The sequence below is a fragment of the Callospermophilus lateralis genome, unplaced genomic scaffold (genome assembly GCF_048772815.1).
Source record: "Callospermophilus lateralis isolate mCalLat2 unplaced genomic scaffold, mCalLat2.hap1 Scaffold_890, whole genome shotgun sequence".
Classification (NCBI taxonomy): Eukaryota; Metazoa; Chordata; class Mammalia; order Rodentia; family Sciuridae; genus Callospermophilus; species Callospermophilus lateralis.
Genome location: NW_027517019.1, coordinates 44,050 through 61,011, shown reverse-complemented (window position 1 = coordinate 61,011; position 16,962 = coordinate 44,050). Strand labels below are relative to the sequence as shown.

Sequence of the window (16,962 nt, the reverse complement as noted above, 5' to 3'; positions counted from 1 at the left end):
CCTCCCAAGTAGCTGGGATTACAGGCATGTACCACTATACCCGGCTTCAAAAATTCTTGATTAAAAGAAAAAAAAAAAAGATATTTTGTTAACGACAGGCCATGTTGTATGTGTTACTATCCCAAGCCTGGATTGTTTTATTTATTTGAAAAAGTTTAATTTCCATATTGGCTTTATTCTAAATCCTATCCTTCCCTATGAGGTTGCAGAGCATCTTCATGTAACTAAGTGGGTGAACATAAATAGATCCATACTCATTTAGGAAGCTGACAGTTCTGTAAAGCTGAGGGTGAGTTCCTTTCATTCTTGTTGGCTTCAACAAAAAATGGAACACCAAGTTTTTACATATAGCAAAAGACCAAATTAGCTGTATAGCCCTGGATGCAGAAAAAAGTTACCCTAGCTTTCTTAGCACTTAGGGTTTTGTGAGGATTCAGTGTTTTAGCACAGTGTCTGGCACCTAGTAAGCCCTAGTAAATGTTAAAATATTGTTATTAGCAATTCATAAAGCCTGAGAAATAAAGAGCTCACTCCCTATCTGTTGATTCAAAATAACACCTACATAAAAATATTATTCCAAGTTGACCAAGTATTGTAGGAATTACTGGTTTAGATTGTCCAAGTTCTGTGCCTACCCTGATAGTTGTAATCATACTGTATTCCTGAATGCACTGATTTGAAAATATGCCAGACTTCAGCTCCCAGTGAAACAAGGCTGCAAGACTTTATTAACTGGGATTGAAAAAGGTGAAAGTGACCTTTGGCCACATACTGGACCTCACCCCACTGATGTCTTCTGGAACATTCCAGGGCTTTCTTTGAAGAACTTTTTGAGTTGGAAATTTAAAGGAGATCTCAGATAGATTGTACACTTTGAATTAAAGTTAATCCTATGCCTCTGCAATGCAATAATGGAGACTTTCCTGGGTCATTTAAGAGGAAAGAATGACCAATGAAATTTATACATTCCCCAGAAAATCCCTTTGCTGCCCCCTGCTGGTCAGGGTGGCTCTTAACAGGCTGGTTACCCCATATTTCCACCAAATAAAGGTTAATTCCAGGGCCTGGTCCCAGAGAAAGCCCACCTCCCAGGGAAAGCCACCTGATGCCCAGGGCACAGATTTTGGCCCTTTACAGAACATTCCCCCAGAGGCTACTCTTGGTTTAATGATGTTTTCCCAACTCACTTAAATATCAGTTTTCTGTTTGTTTGGGGGCTGGGGAGTGGATTTAGCCTCTTGCTTCCCTGGTGAATTGTAAGGTTTTATCTCCTGTCCGTCCATGTCGGCTCAACTCTGGATAGATTGTGATTATGGAATATGGGGGAATTTTCTGGAGTTTGGTATCTTTTTCAAATTCCTTTGGTTTCTCTTCAGCTGATCGGCAGTCTTACAGTTCTATGGTTGCGATGATTGGAATTTACCTCCTTCAAAGCCTCACTATCTAACCAAGATTCTGCCACGCCTTAAGACTGTCCCTCACCCCTTCCCTGACCCCCACAGCAGGAAAGGCATGTGCCCATTTCGCAGGCAGGGTCATTGACTATGGAGGATCGATGGGAGGGGGAGAGTGGTAGTGGGCACTCAGATGCAGTGGTGGGTCAGGAACCTTTCATCTGTCGTGTCTGCCAAAGCTGAGATGGTATAAACGTGAGATGCATCTTGCTCACTGTCCTGCCCAAGTATTAACAGGACCATAGCATAACAATTGATGCCAAAGGAGATGGTGTATCCCTTCTACTGTAGTTGCTGTCACAACCTTGATGTTGTTAGCTAATGGTCATTAGCATCTGTGTCTTCAAACAAATCCTGGTACAACTGTTTTCTACTATTCACTTCTGGGGTTAAGTCGTGCAGGATTCTGCAAATAAGGTGTCACTGTCCAAATGTTACTGTACTGGCATAGAGAGCTCTGCTTTGTTTTCCACTGTTTTAGAGGAAACTAGGGAGAACTTTATTTTTCAATAAACTTTTCTTGTGTGACAGGTGGGAGTGGTGTTTGTGAGAGCTGGCTGGGTACAGGGTCAGCCACAGATGCATGCTGTCCAGCTGCATCTCACAGTTTACAAACTCAAAAAGGCTGATAGAAAAGAGGTTGTGGAGGGAATCGTTTCAGAACTAAGCATTCTCTCCTTTATAGCATATCTACCAATCAGGTCAGACCACTCTCCCTGCCCTGTACTCACTTAGCAAGGAGCTGAATTAGTTAACTGCTAGACTTTTCTTTTCTTTTTCTTTTTTTTTTTGAGACAACTGTCAATCACTGCCCCAAACATTTAAAAATCTTTCCAAATGGGCTAGTAAAATGGCCCTAAAAAGACTACCTAAGTGCAAGAACTTGCTGGACCTATACCACATTTCTCCCTTCAAAAACAGCATTGTTTGAACCAGGAATCAGTGGACCTTGAGGGCTTGTCAGGCAGATGTCTTGGAAGCACAAGGCCACATCAAGGAGCTGGACCTAGCCTGGACTCTAAAACCCAGGCACTGCCTGGTGACTGGCTACAACAGAGAGGCTACACAAATCCTTAAAAAAAAATGCCAAGGAAATACAGAGAACCTCAGTTTGGGGATCGCTACCTCGTCATCTACTTTCCCTAAACTTCTACAATGTGTATTAGCAATTAGCTACAGTGAGAAAATCTACAGAAAAGAAAAATATTAAATCCTGCATCTATCACACTTGCTCACAGACTTTTTCTGTGCTATGTGCAAACATCTCGCAGAAGGCCCATCTGAATGCTGTGTGACTTGGCAGAACAAGCTACAGTTAAGTGTCCCTTAACTGAAATGTTTGGTACAAGTGTTTCAGATTTCAGATTGTGGGATATTTACATGTACATAATGAGACCCCTCCCGGGTGGGACCCAAGTCTGATGAAACTCACTTGTTTCTTGTATATCTTAGACACAGCCTGAGGGTCATTTTGTGCAGTACCTTCAGTGCACTTGTATTTTGCACATGGGGTCAAAAGAAATTCTCTACTTGTGGTATCATATTGGCTCTCGAAGTATTGTGGATTTCAGAGCATTTTGATTCCAGGGTTTATGGATTAGGGGTGCTTAAGCCATACCTTCCTTTAACCAGCCCAGGGGGAGACAGGGCACTGAAGGTTGGAGTGGAGGACGCAGGAATCAGCCATGCTCTGGTCCAGGAAATTGAATGTGCAGTGGTCATGCCTTGTAGAAGCAAAAACAGCAGTTCAAGGTCTCTGCTCTCCCACTAGAAGGAAAAGCAACCATTCCCATATCATCCTTCAGCTGCAACGGAAAACCTGCCCATAATGGCAAGCCCTGATTTTGTTGGTGTCGCATGATGATGACTCTCAAAGATTGCCTCGCCGTGCCGTACAAAACAGGTAAAGATCTTTATTGGGCAGACAGTTCTGTGAGAGGTACAGAACACTGCAGGGTAAAAGGAATGGAGTCTACAGAATCTATACCTAATGTTACATAAACGGAGAACATCTTGTTCTTGTTTACTCCTTACAGAGGAGTAAACCATCTCTCACAGTCTGTAATGTATCATTACCACTTGACACAGCATATAGATATATGCATATACGGATAGATTATATAATTATTTATTACAAATAAACTAGTTTCACATCTCTCAAAAATGGATCCTGTTTTACATGGATGTGCAGGTTCTGAGTGTATGAGAAAGGGTCATGTGCTTATTTACCTTGTCCATGCAAAGCTCATACATATGTCACTAAGTACTTTAAAAAATAGAATGGTCTTCTTTAGAACAAATCTGTTTAGATTTAGGATTAGTAAAACAGAATGAAACTAATAAAACACACTGAGAGAAATTAGTGATACACTGATGGTTCTGGTTACGTAAGGGGATGAGGGACTAAAGGGCCCAGTCTTCCATTAAAACCTACCAGGAGAGAAGAATCCTTAGAACTAGGAGGTGGCTGGGGCCACACACAGTCCAGAGGAGAGGGACCTGCTTGCTATCTGTTTCAGGCTTAGAGCACCACAGTTGGGCTTTCTGCCAAGCAGAGATCTTTTCCTACCCCAAGAACTGTTTTACTCCAGAAAACAGAAAATGTCAGCTCCAGCTTGAGATGGGGAAGTGTGTCCCCTCCTGCAGGCATTGTCCTAAGTTTGTGATGGGGGGCAGCGGAGTGAGGGTACAGGGCAGATGCACCCACTGGGCAGACCTTGTCCTGTGATGACAAACTGTATGAAAGAAGACTTTCCAAAAAAAGAAACTGATGTTCAGTTAAATATTGGCACAGTCTGCCTATGTGGAAACTTGTCGTCATCCTGAAGGTCTTCATGTGGAGCAGCCCTCCCTGGTTGCCAGGGCCACCTTCACTCAAACATCTCATAGTGACACATCTGCCTCACCCTTGGCACCATGTTGATGAGAAGCCTGCAAAGAGGAAGACAGACACCGTCACCGCAACACCGGGCCCACTGCAATTTGGGGAAGCACAGAAGAGACTCATTTTCTGAGGTCATTCATGTACCATAGGTGTCCAGTCAGTGGTTTCTAATATATCCATGAATTCGTGTAATCATGTCCATTATCTTAATTCCAGAATGTTTTTATCTCAAAAAGAAACCCATTCCCACTAGCAGTCCTTCACCCCATTAGCAACCAATATTCCACTTTGGGCTGAAATATCCAGAGTAGGCAAATCCAAAGAAATCATCATATAGTATATGGCCACCTTTATCTGGCTTCTTTCTTTTGGTATAATGTTTAAAGTTCATCTAAGTCATACTGTGTACCAGTTCTCCATTCCCTTTTAGGTATAAATAATAGCCCCCTGTATTCTTCAGGTAATGGGTGGTTTCTACTTGTGCCCATAATAAAAAACACTGCCATGAACTTTTGGGTACAAGTTCTGGCATGGATTTGGCTTCAGTCTTCCAGAGCACAACCCAAGGAGCAGAATTTCGGGGTCGAGTGATAGCTCTATGTTTAACATTTTGAAGAACTGCCAAATTACTCTTCAAAGCAGGCTCACCATTCATGTTCCCATCCTCCCGCTCCTCACCAACACTTGTAACTGCTCCTGGTTTTGAGTATAGAGGTCCTAGTGGGAGCTGGTAAGGGTTTTAACATTTAAAACACAGTGCCTTTCAGAAACAGATGCTGGATCCAGAGTTGGCCATGCCAGTGTGCCACTTCTTCAGTGAGTGCCCTCCATGTGGGTTTTTCCTCAGCATGCACTGACCATCCCTTTTAACAAAGGGTTCTCTAAATCTACAGCCCAGCCTCTGGCCCAATGGTGCTACCTGCCCTCTCCCAACTCATTTAGAGCAGGAGGCTGCATGGGTAAGGAAGCCACCCCAAGATGCTAGCCTGGGCATCCTGAAGATCAGCATTATAGAGAAAGAAAGTCTCTACTTCCAAGTCATAAAGGACCATAAAGACATCAGACAAAAGCAAAGGAGACCCTTTGTGGTTTTAAACACTTTAATGCTCTTGTTGCGATCTTTGCCTCCTGTGCCAACCCCTAGGAGAACTGATCCCTGGTAGGGGATTTTCCAACCACTTGACAGTTCAGGATCAGGAGAAGCCTTATCTATCATTTTCTGGCTAGGGAAGCAGGTGGCAAGAGTGGCTCTCCTCCTGGCCACCAGGAAAACAAATATAAAAGAAAAAACATACTTGACCCCGTAGGCAAATATGGTGAGGCCGATCAGCACGCCTATGCTGCCATCCAGGTACCAGACTGCCGCATTGTGCTTGAACACCTCCGCACTCAGAAGAATGGAGAAGCCCATCATACCACCCACGAGGGAGTTAAACCCTGCAAAAGGAGGAGAGATGCTGGATGGTGGTGCTCAGATATCTGTCTTAGCCACTAGCCTGCCTCAATATCCTGGAGTACACGCAGAAAGGATGTGGCCCAGAGCTTTCTTATCACCTAGGACACCAACATGGCTCAATTCCCTCCTCAATTGTCACCAGGGACCTCCCTGGAGATAACCATCCCCAGTCTCCACCCTTAACCTGCTTTCATCTCTAAGCACTTATGCCCCTATGAGACAGTGAGCAGGGGAGTGGGGCTCAGCATTGGTACCTACTAGAATGCAGACCTCAGGAGAAAAGCAGGAGCTCAGTTCCCTGTTGAATCCAAAGAGCCCAAGACAATGCCTGGCACACAATAGACATTCAAATCCTGGCTTAAACACACATCTGTTGAGTGTATGCTGAGCCAGGTACCAATCTGGGTGTTATAGATACATACAAACTTTGTCAATTTGAGGGTATATATATGCACTTTACTGATGAAATCACTAAGTAAGGGAGGTTCAAGAATTAGACCAAAGTTATCTAGAGCAAGAAGGGAAGGGATGGATTCTATCTGAGGCTGTCTGTTCCCTCCAGCGTCTGCACTAACATCCCAGAAGAGGAATGCAAAGTTTTGAACTGATGACATAACTGAAGAAATGTCAATAAAAACCAGAAAGGAAAGAAACACAACTTTTACAACTTGAACATCACACTTCCATTTTACCTATGAGTTGTCACAAGCCACACAGAAAGGGAATGATTTAGGGCAGTTTCTGGAATTTCCCCATGACATAAACCACAAGGGTCCTCACCTGTTTTTACCATCATGGTATCCCTGAGAGGAGCTCCAAGCTCCACCTCCTTCCTGGGGTAGCCTCCCCCCAACCCCGTTGTGTAACAGAGCCATGTGTCAAAAGCCCTCATTCTGGCTACAAGTTAGAAAATTGAGATAATACATTCATGCAGTCTGTACTCCTAGGAGAGAGGAGGCAGGTGGGGGACAGGGATGATCTGTGCAAAGCCTGGGTCAGTCCTATTCAGGGGCCCCTAGGACGGACCTCCAGGAGCTGCTCCCCATTCGTGAGAATGAGACAGCTAAACCTGAGGCCTGCAAGGGCTTCTCAAGGACTGGCCTGGGACACAATGCAATGACCTTACCATCACTCAAAGCGTCAGCTGGTGACTCAGCTGAGCACACAGATTTAGACAAGAATACCTCATCTCACCAGCACGAAGCCCGACACTCACCTGGAACAGCAGCTTCTCTGTGCAAGGCCCACCCCCATTCACCTGGGTCACTATAGCTGGGGTGAACCCCATTCATGCCCCCCACCCAACCTCTTCCTTGATTCCCATTTATGTCCTCCTCCTCAACCTCCATGAATTATTGCCCTTTATGAAATCTGCTCAAAGTTGCCTTCTTAAGCCAGTTTCATTTTTGTGCCTCCTATTTTGCTCATAAAACCCTTGCTGAGATCATCCGTGGCTCCATATTTCCTCATAGATAGGTAAGTCCCCCTGTCTCTGTAAACTGACTTCTTCAGCCTCCATCTCCTGGTTTTCCTGCTTCCTCTCCAGCAATTTCTTCTCAGCTTCCTTTTCTGCTCCTCCTCCGCATGCCTACTGGAGTCACTTGGGCTCTTCCTCTGAACTCTCCCTCCATCTAAACTCTCCTCCTATCTCCTAGGCCAGTTCTCTAAAAGTTCTATTTTTTTTAACAACCCTTCCCTTTAGCTACAGACACACATGCTTCTCAAACTGAAAATGCACACATCTCAATTCTTGCCCCTAAACATCTCACCATCCAACCACCACCTTCTCTGTGTTCAGTGCCACCCTCTTCCCAGGTAAGGAGAACAGAAATTCAAGAGCCCATTCTTGACCTATCCCACACCTAAAGTCCAACCATCAGGTGAGTCTTGCTGTTACCTCCCCAGTGCATTTTCAAATCTCCCCCACCTCTTGCCACCTCCAAACTCATCTGCACCCACTCCCCTCCTGCCCAGAGTTCCCATAAGCCATGGTCCTGCCAGCAACCACTTGGAGAAGTGGACAAAGCTAAAACTTTCTAAGGAAAGCCAACCATTACCTATTTCAAATCTCACCCAAACTTTTCACAGCTGACACCACCAGCTCCCTTCTGCCTGTCCCATGCCACCTCTACTGCTCCTCTCTCACTTCACTCTAGCCACCCTGGTCCCCTCAGTGTCTTAGAACTCACTGAGACCCCTTATATTTGGGGCTCCTTCCCAGGTAGCCACTCAGAGCCCCTAAAGTACTTTGTCTACCTACTGTGCCTACTTACCTCTTCACCCATGCCTGGTATTTTCTCATAATCCTTGACCACTTGCTATTTTTGCCATTTTTCTTTTACCATCTTTCTCTCTTCATTAAAAACTAAGCTTAAGGACAGGAAATTTGTCCTTCAAACTTGCTATCTATATTCCAATACAGTCTGGCATTTATCAGAGGTGCAAATGTTAGCTGCATTAATTAAGTATCAGGGAAGGTGTGGAAGATGACGGTAGCTTTGCTGTCCCCTGTGTAGAGGAGACAGCCCTTGCCTAGACCAGTCACCTGTGGTCCTGACAATTTGAACCCCAATGATGCTTAGAAAAGATGCAGAGGCCTGAGGTTCCCCAGATGGCCACTAGATGTCCACTTAGCTCCACCAAGTCAGACCTGCTCTGCCCACCAGCATCAAGAACAGCCCAGGGGCCAGGGTGTGACCACAGGTATCTGATTCATGCTGATGATTTCACCTCCTTTGCCCACATCTTCTAGGAGGGAGCTGCTCTCTGCTCTGTTTGGCCCACTGTTTTGTGATTACAAAGCCTCACATCTTAGGATCCTGCAGGAGAACACTGGGACAGGCACACAGGAACTGGGGACAGATTCCATGTCTGCTGCCACATCCCTTAATCTTGGAGGCTTCCCATTCACCCAAAGGGAAGAGCCTGGGAACCAGCCCTCTCACCAACAGCAGCACACCAGGCTCTAGCAGTCACTCACTTGAGCTTGGCCCTGTCCCCTCAGAGCTGTTTTAAAGAATTCTGCTAATGATGTAGAGTGGCACAAAACAATGGTGGGGACCATCTTGGTTAGAAGCTTTAATAACAAGATCAGAATCTGTAATTAGGCACATTAACTTGATGCAGAATTTTCTAATAGTTTTTCATATACTTGAAAAATTATCAGAGACTCTTGTTAAGAGTTGGAAGAGAACAGTCACTAGAGGCCCCTAGGTCAGAGGGGTTTCCTGACTTGCCACAACTGCTCCTATGGACAGGACCAAAGCTGGGGCTCTTGTTCAGAGTTTTCCCCCAGGTGCCCACTCACAGTCTTCATCCATCTGATTTGGCTACAAACCCATTTTACTCCTAGTCCTGATAGGCACCATATGCATATTGACTAAATATCAAGCAACAAAAACAGACAAGACCACACAACACAGAGTGAGCTAGTCTGGAACTTACCATGGTCTCCCTCATCCACACCTTGCAGTCCCCTTTCCTTAAAGACCCACTTCCAGGTGTAAGAATGTGTGGGTCACAAAGGACCTGGAAGAGTCAGTCTGACCCAGTTCACACAGCTTCAGCACAGGATCTAGACACCCACCAGGTGACAGGTAAGGGCCACCCTCCCTCTCTCCCTGCAAGGAAAGCAGTTTGCCAACTTGCTTCCCCTGGAGAGAAAGTGCTGGGCTCAGCTCTGACAGGGTAGCAGTCCTGGGGTATGTGTTCCAGACCCATCCTTCAGGGAATACCCAACATTAATGATAGCCATGGCTCCCCACAGCCACCCTGCCCACCTCCCAAAGGGAGGGAAGAACAGAGAGGAGGTAATTAAAGATTGCTCTCCAGTTCTGCTAATCAACAAATGAGTAAAGCCCAGATCCCAGACAATACAATTAGCCAGAGGCTGTAATTACTACTGCATATTTTGCCAGAGACACCTACTCCCACCAAGCTAACCAGGGGGCCCCTTCTGGTTAATAGCTTGGACAGCTTCTGGGACAGGACTCATCTCTCTGTATCCTCTCTTGTTAAACCCCCATGGCCATTTTTTCCCAAGCCCTACCCATTTTAAACCACTTTCCTCTACCAGGGCCAAGGTCTCATCTCTGCAGAGACTTTCCTGATTCCATCTCAGCTCCTTCAATTGTTCTCCACCACAGACATCCAGAGGGCTCTTTAGAACATGCCAGTGATGTCACACCTTGTGCCCTAAAGACCTGGACCAGCACTATGTCCTTCAGAGAGACATAAAGGGACTGCAACAGAGGCTGGAAAATCCAAACCCAGACATATGGCCACGCCCACTCATTCTTCCACTGGCTCACAAGCCCCTCTGTGCTGTTCCTTCTTAAGAAAAGCGGGACTCTGCAGCAGAGGGAGGCATTTTCTTTTTCACATTATAAAACACCAGACCACAAAAATCACCCTTGGGTGAACACTTGACCCAAGTTCTGGATCTGCCCCAGGTAGGAAAGGGCACAGTTCATCCCAGGTCTTATAGGACACTGTATATTAGGGTCAACTTGATACCACTAATGCCATGACGTCTGGGTGGGTGACAGACCTCCTGGGTCTGCTTCTGTCCTTCCCATGAAATGAGAAACATAGGGGTTATTTAACTAGGTTGCAACCCTAGTTGGAGTCCAGGGAAGGACACTAAGGGCAGACACCTGAAAGGCATGACTCTGCATGGTGAGCTGGTCTCCCCAGCTCACACAGCACCTAGCACAGCTCCAGACACAAGACACCAGCGTTAATCCTCAGGATCCTCACTTTTTCCCACCCTATCGCTGACGAAGGCAGTATCAGGGGCTCATCTGGGCACAGGGAGAACAAAAGCAAGGCACTGGCAACTCAATGAGATCCTGTCACTAAATAAAATACAAGGGTTGGGAATATGGCTCAGTGGTTGAGTGTCCCCAATGGGTTCAATACCCAGTACCACCCACCCCCCCAAAAAAAAGACAATTTAAATTAATATGAATTTTGAACATATGAAAGATGTTCAAACTCACTTATAAAAGCAATGAAACAATCAAAACTACAATAAGATATCATTTTTTACCTAAACAAAACTATTGCAAGACTATGGAAAACAGGCTCTCATACAACTCTGATGTCAGTGCAAAATGGTTGAATCTATCAGGTAAACAATTTGGTAATTTCTCTGAAAAGTTCAAGTATATCTACCTTTTGACCAAGCCATCCATATTGTGAGTTTATCTTACTACTATTAAAAAGACAATATATACAGCAGCATTCACTGATAGAACTGAAGAGAAAATGAAAAATTTCAAAATTGATTGTTTCACCACTTAGCCACATCAGTGGTAGCATGCTTGCCTCTAGATAGAGATGAAGATTCTAAAGAGTCACTCTGAGTAACTGATGAAGTAAATAAACAGAAAATCAGTAAGCATATAGAAGACTTCAACAACACTGTCGACCAACTTGACGTGACAAAGGATCCATCTTCCCTACCAGAGCAAAATACACATTTGTTTCAACAGCACATGGAATATTAATAAATGGAAAACACATTCTGTTCCAGAAAACAGAACACAGCCAATGAAAAAATTCAAATTATATGAAGTATATTCTCTGACAATATTGGAATTAAGCTAGAAATTAGCAACAGAATCATATACCTAATAGCACCATATTCAGAAATATAGAACAAAACAACTCACTTTTTAAAAGCTCATAATTCAAAGAAGGAAGCACCAACTTTCTAGAAAGTTATAAAATATTCTAAAGTAAAAGAAAAAAAACAGCATATTAAAATTAGTGGGGCAAAGCAAAAACAATTGGTTTAGAGGGAAGTTTATACTAAATAGTTCATAAGAAAATATTCAAAGGCCTCAAATAAATGATCTAAGCTTTCCCTCTAAGAAAGGATTAAAAGAAAGTCAACTAAATCCCAAAATAAGAGCAGAAATCAATGAAACAGAGCTGAAGGTATAGCTCAATGGTAGACATTTGCTTAGCATGAACAAGACCCTGGATTTGATCCCAGGAAATAAGGAAGGAGAAAAAAGAAATCAATGACACAGAAAATGGGTAAACAATAGAAAAAAATCAATAATACAAAATCTGATACTTTGTAAAGACCAATGTAGAAATCTTTATTCATAGAGTAATCTGTCATCTTGATCCTTATCTTTGTCCATTCGATTGTTACAACAACATACAAGCTAGGTGGATTATCAACAACAGAAATTTATCGCTCATGGTTCTGGAAACTGGACTGTCCAAGGGGGCAGCAGATTCAGTGTCTGATAAGGGCCCATCTTCTTCTCAGAGACATATGTTCTAGCCGTGTGGTAGAAAGGGCAAGGAGCACTATCCCCCTCACAAGAGCTCTGCCCTCACAACCTAATCACTTCCCAGAGATCCCACCTCTTAGTGACATCATGCTGCAGGTTAGGATTGCAACTGATGAATTTGGGGACATAAGCATTCAGAGGATAGAGAATGCTCAGTAGAAGTTAGGATTCTAAGGTTGCACACCTACCTCAGGAAAAGCTCTTAGGGACAGGGAAAGGAGAGGCCTCACTTGTATCCCAAGATACCAGACAAGAGCTGGGTATGAACATGTCCCTTCCCTCCCCTCTCTGCCAGTCAAGACATGGGCAGACAAGGCCTGACAGCAATAGCCCTCCCCATGCCCATCACAGGGCTGCTGAGCTCCCCATGCCCTTTGTGAACAGCAGCCCAAGGTCCCTGCTAGAGAGTCAAAGCCCAAAATTCATTTCTTAAGCCAGGCTCAGTGGCACACATCTATAATCCCAACTACTCAAGAGACTGGGGCAGGATCATAAGTTTGAGACCAGCATGGGCAACTCGGTAAAAACCCTGTCTCAAAATTGAATTTTGCAAAGGGCTGTATGGCTTAGTGGTAGAGTGCTTGCCTAGCACATGCAAGGACCTGGGTTTAATACCTGGAAGGAAGGAAGGAAGGAAGGAAGGAAGGAAGGAAGGAACGAAGAAAGGAAAGAAGGAAGGAAGGAAGGAAGAAAGGAAGGAAGGACTTCCTATGTTGAAGCCTAATACCCAAGGCAATTTGATACAAGGAGGGAGAGTACCTGAGAGGTGACTAGGTCATGCAGATAAAACCCTGATAAATGCAATTAGAGACCTTCCTTATAAGGTCTCCTTCCCCATGTGAGGACACAGCAAGAAAATGGCCATTTATGAACCAGGAAATTGACCCTCAAAAACACCAAACCCACTGAAGCCTTGACCTTGGACTTCCCCACCTCCAGAACTGTGAGAATGCCTGTTGTTTAGGAGCCCCCTCAGTTTATAGGATTCAGTTACACCTCGAATGCTCTAAGATGGTCCCCCGAACCCAAACATGAGGACATAGAAGTAGCCACCTCACCTATTCCCAATCTGCTTTCTGCTTTACAGATGGCAAGCAACAGGGGCCACTGATAAGTCCACCTATGAACTAATGAAGCTTGGACTCAAATTTCCCAACTTCATTGGTCCATATGAAAAACAACATCCTATTCTGATGGAATAAATTGTTCATAAAGGAATACCAAGAACCTGACAGACCCCAGTGGTAAAAAAAATTTCACATCCCAAAATCTTTGGTCTATGTCAAGAATAATTCTGTCTTACCTTGGAGAATAAGTCACAGAGACACACTTCTGGGACTCTGAATCTGACTACCACCAAACAAGGAAGAGTATAGCTTCTGCATAAACAAAGGGCGATCTTAAAATCACATAAGAAGAGAAATGCAAATCAAAACCACCCTAAGATACCATCTCACTCCAGTAAGATTGCAGCCATTATGAAGTCAAACAACAACAAGTGCTGGAGAGGTTGTGGGGAAAAGGGTACTCTTGTACACTGCTGGTGGGACTGCAAATTGGTGGGGCCAATTTGAAAAGCAGTATGGAGATTCCTTGGAAAGCTGGAAATGGAACCACCATTTGACCCAGCTATTCCCTTTCTTGGACTATTCCCTGAAGACCTTAAAAGAGCATGCTATAGGGACACTGTTACAACAATGTTCATAGCAGCACAATTCACAATAGCTAGACTGTGGAATAACCTAGATGCCCTTCAATAGATGAATGGATAAAAAAAAAATGTGGCATTTATACACAATGGAGTATTACTCTGCACTAAAAAATGACAAAATCATGGAATTTGCAGGGAAATGGATGGCACTAGAGCAGATTATGCTTAGTGAAGCTAGCCAATCCCTAAAAAATAAATACCAAATGTCTTCTTTGATATAATGAGAGCAACTAAGAACAGAGCAGGGAGGAATAGCAGGAAGAAAAGATTAACATTAAACAGAGACATGAGGTGGGAGGGAAAGGGAGAGAAAAGGGAAATTGCATGGAAATGGAAGGAGACCCTCAATGTTATACAAAATTACATATAAGAGGTTGTGAGGGGAAGGGGAAAATAAACAAGGAGGGAAATGAATTACAGTAGATGGGGTAGAGAGAGAAGATGGGAGGGGAGGGGAGGGGAGGGGAGGGGGGATAGTAGAGGATAGGAAAGGTAGCAGAATACAACAGTTACTAATAGGGCATTTTGTAAAAATGTGGATGTGTAAATACTGCAATCTGTATTTGGGGTAAAAATGGGAGTTAATAATCCACTTGAATCTAATGTATGAAATATGATATGTCAAGATCTTTGTAATGTTTTGAACAACCAATTAAAAAAATATTAAAGTGGGGAAAAGGCTTAGGAAGCATGTAATTGATGCTTCAATTAGGAAACTAAACCTTTAAAAGAGACCATGTCTCCCCAGAAAGCAAAGAGGTATATGATGGCAGGGCCATATTCCAAGCCAAGGATCCTGTCCTCTCCAGCTCTGCTGTGAAGCCTGACAGTATCCATCCTTTCCAGTTCTCTCAGCCCAGGCTGGAATGTGGTGAGAACCAGAGGCTAATTTTAGAACTCAAAGGCAATTAGGGGAGAGCTGACAAAACCTGATCTGGGTGAGGATTCTTGTGCTGATGTGTGGTATTTGTTGTTGTAAGCTAGCTCAGGAGACCTTGGTCAGCCAGACCAGGGCCTCTGTCAGCTTTTCTCTTGGAAGATGGAAGACACATGACCTATGCACTGTCCCATATGCAGTCTAGTGAGCTGGTGAAGAGTTCCCATGACCTGTTATACAACAATAGGATGATATATTTTCCAGTTTTTCACAGAATAGTCAAACACAATCAATCTGACTGGATGTCCTTTGTGTCTTATCACTATGCCCTTCATTTATTCTGCTTCAGCTATCCTGGTCTCTTCCCTGATCCTCAATAATGACTGGCATGCTCCTACCTCAGGGCCTTTGCATGTGCTATATTCCCTGTCTCTGGAGTCTCTATACATCTACATGGCTTACTACCTTGCCTCTGCTAACTTTTTCTGCTCAAATATCAGCTTCTCAGGGAGAAGCATAAACCCCCTTCATACCCTGATTTTTAAAAAGTATGCTTGAATTTAAAATGAACTAGATGTGTGCTTAAATTTAAAATTAACTAGAATGAAAAATTAATGCAACTGAAAACTCAGTTCCTCATTTGACTAATCACATTCAAATATTTAACATGGCTCTGGGCTATCATGTCAGAGTGCAGTTCTAGAACTTTTCTATTGTCACTGAAGGTCACATTGGATAGTGCTAATACAGAAACAAGCTGGGCTTCCCTCAAAACTTTACATAAAGCAAAGCAGTAAGTACCTAGAGAGAGGTGCAGAAAAGAGCAGGACAGGAGCAGTTAGTGATCATGACCTGGGAAATGGCCAAAAAGTAGCAAACAAGGTAAGTCCTTAAATTCAGCAAACCACAGGGCTAACCTCATCCTGACAGAACAACACCACAGATGGTTCCCTCATTCCTTCTCAGCCTTCTGCAACCACTTTCTGACTTCAATAACCATGGGTTCATTTCTCCAGAAGGTATGTGTTAGTTTTCTAAATTTGGCTTCTTTAGGAACATGTTCTGAAATTCATCCATGATGGTGCAGGTATAAATGGTTTGTTCTGTGTGGTCCTGGGGTCTAACTCTAGTGATTTGTTTCACAGCCCTCCCCATGAAAGGCTTCTCATAATTCAATCTAAATGCCTTCTACTGACATTATTTAGGTTCCCAATGGAGTTGGGCAATCACTGATGCCAGGTTCCCAATGGAGTTGGGCAATCACTGATGCCAGGAGCAGAAAATTAAATAGGAGGGAGGCTGATAGGGTCTAATCATTTCCCCTGATTTGGGAGACCATCTGCCTTCAGAAGAGATGTACCTTCAGGTCAAAAGATCAGAGTGAAATGTCAGGAGGTGAAGAATCTTCTAGAACAACCTCCCATCCGGGCCTACAGCAGTCTCTAAAAGGGCCAGTCCAATCACTGAGGAAGACCTCAGCTCTCAGGACATCTCAGTGCAATCCCTCTCCCCTTTCCAACCTGCTCTGCCCATCACTCCCACCCAATGCCCTCTACACCCCCAAATAGGTGGGGGTGTGAGTTAATATCTGTAAAGCTGATTCATCTTCTCATCCATTATCATCCTCATGCAGAGCAGGGGGTCTTTGTTTCCAGCAGTTGTCAGTCTGCATTAGTTTCTAACATAGTAATGCCAAGTTTCTCTGTCCTACTGGCTTCCACTCTCATCTTCCCATACAGCCTCATCTCAAAATATTTGTATTCATGGTATTATTCACTGGAAAACCTTGGATAGATTCCCCCCCCCCCCATCAGTACCAGTTGTCACCTCCTATGTTGAGCTTAAGTTGCAATTCCAGATCACAATGAACTGTGGCCTCTGACACCAGACAGAGATCAAGAATGAAAAAACAACAGGCCTTTCGTCCACACACCCACATGTTTCTTTTCATAAGCTGTGAGACAGCAGGTGGGTAGTTCAGAGGACTCACTTGCTTATGCCTGCAAAAAGGCATCCTTTACCTTCCTAATGAGAACAAATTTCAAACCATCCTGACACTACATGTGCTTGAGTATCATCCAGGGAAATGCTAGTGCTGGCTGAATAATAAATGAATATTGATTTACAGCCCCAGGTGAAATTAAAACAGTCACTCTCGTCCCCGCATCTTTTCATCACCCCTCTGCCCCACCCCCATCCATGAGAAAAGCTGGCAGATGTAGAGAAAATTATACCAAGCACCAGCCCCCAATTTCCCCTGGTTATTAAA

General features: G+C 44.0%; 1 long non-coding RNA gene across 1 annotated transcript in view; it reads right to left on the bottom strand.

The window, feature by feature from the left end:
• Window positions 1-3,504: 3,504 nt before the first annotated feature.
• LOC143641205 (uncharacterized) overlaps window positions 3,505-16,962 on the bottom strand; it is a 29,569-nt gene continuing 16,111 nt past the window's right edge. The window contains exons 2-3 of the long non-coding RNA XR_013155258.1: window positions 5,634-5,775; window positions 3,505-4,385 (exon numbers count right to left, since the gene is read on the bottom strand). This is a non-coding gene — a long non-coding RNA (uncharacterized LOC143641205). The remainder of the gene's footprint in view (window positions 4,386-5,633; window positions 5,776-16,962) is intronic.